Below are 1,669 nucleotides of genomic sequence, written 5' to 3' on the forward strand. Positions count from 1 at the left end.
TCCCTGATGTGCACACCCTAGTGGTGTGTTCGAAAGTTACAACAACAAAACAGTCATTTTACCAAATGATCTACAGATACAATACACAATTAAATATATAAAGTCAACTTTGTTTTTCCACACTACTGGTACTTTAGGGTTTGGGGTCTAAATGGGCTAAATCATGTTTTTAATATAAATAAAATAACTGGTTGATTAATTTTACTCCTACTTGACAGTTTTTCTAATATAAACTTCTCAATAAGTCCTAAATTCGGGCAAATACAGTTTATGCTGTTAAATACTTTTGACACTGAGGTGGTTAAGATAAAAAAAAAACGGGCTCGTCCGGGATTTGAACCCGGGACCTCTCGCACCCAAAGCGAGAATCATACCCCTAGACCAACGAGCCAGCTGCTCCAATTCTCGATTTTAGTGTTTATAATCCTTACACCATCAGTTTAACAGCTGTTTTTGGCTATGTAACATACAAAAACATGACGTTTATTTGAATGGCGGAACTTCAGTGTAGAAACTAGTCAATGCAGTGCGCCAACATCGTAATATTACATCACCGTAATGCATCTAATATTGGTAAACAACTTCATTTTCGTATTAAAAAAAATCAATGTCCACTTTCATCTTTTTACTGGTCTGATCTCATTGGCGTTGTTAGGCCTTATTTAGGGGGACTCAAGCCCCCCTAAAATGTTCTTAAGCCCCCCTAAATAATTTGGTGTTAAAAAAAAAATATATATATATTTATATATATATATATAAATATTTTTTTTTTTTACAAATACATGCCGACATATTCATTGTAAAGTGGCCCGAATATGAGTTTAAATAAATAATCATATAACCTGTCATTATTCACTCAGTTTCCCCTCACTTCATAGTGTAAGGTAGAGAGCCCCTTTAGTGCGTCGGTATCCAATCCATTCCACTTGTTCATATAGAAAATGCCCACATCACTCAAAATCCAGTCCGCATTTTCTCTGCGACCTGGCTTGCGGTCCTTGGACTTGTTCATATAGAAAATGCCCACATCACTCAAAATCCAGTCCGCATTTTCTCTGCGACCTTGCTTGCGGTCCTTGGACTTGTTCATATAGAAAATGCCCACATCACTCAAAATCCAGTCTGCATTTTCTCTGCGACCTTGCTTGCGGTCCTGCAGGTGTACGAAGCACATTAGCACACAGCACTGCAGAACAAGAACCTTGTGTCTGCAATTGTAAATAATTTAGTTTTTAAGTTTTGTGTTTCTTGTAGAATCTATATAAAGTAATATACACTAGCCTATTGTTAAAATAATGAAAAAAACATCATTAAATATATTTGTTTTATTGTATTGTTACATTAATAGCTGTTGTATTATTATAGGATGGCTTGTTAAACATTTCATAGGATTTTCCATTTACTATAAAATGGAAAATGAATAAATACATAAAAAGAAAAAAAAGAAAAATGGTTAAAAGCCATCGTCCCGGGGAGCATTTAAATTCGTCCCGTGCATTTCTTTTACCGTCCCCGGGACGACGGGACTACATTAATCTCAAGCCCTGGAAGTTAAATTTTATTGTTTGCATTATTTGTTTCAGCATTGCACTTTGAAGATGGTCTCTCAGCTCTTTGACAGCTTTGGCTCTTTTTCAGATCAGCAGACTAAGTCTTTCTTATTTACAGT

General features: G+C 35.7%; 1 non-coding gene across 1 annotated transcript; it reads right to left on the bottom strand.

The window, feature by feature from the left end:
• Positions 1-319: 319 nt before the first annotated feature.
• On the bottom strand, positions 320-391 carry trnap-ugg (transfer RNA proline (anticodon UGG)). Its single transcript has one exon. It is a non-coding gene; the product is annotated as a tRNA-Pro (tRNA).
• Between the last annotated feature and the right edge of the window lie 1,278 nt (positions 392-1,669).

This window comes from Entelurus aequoreus, linkage group LG16, assembly GCF_033978785.1.
Source record: "Entelurus aequoreus isolate RoL-2023_Sb linkage group LG16, RoL_Eaeq_v1.1, whole genome shotgun sequence".
In the NCBI taxonomy this organism is placed as follows: Eukaryota; Metazoa; Chordata; class Actinopteri; order Syngnathiformes; family Syngnathidae; genus Entelurus; species Entelurus aequoreus.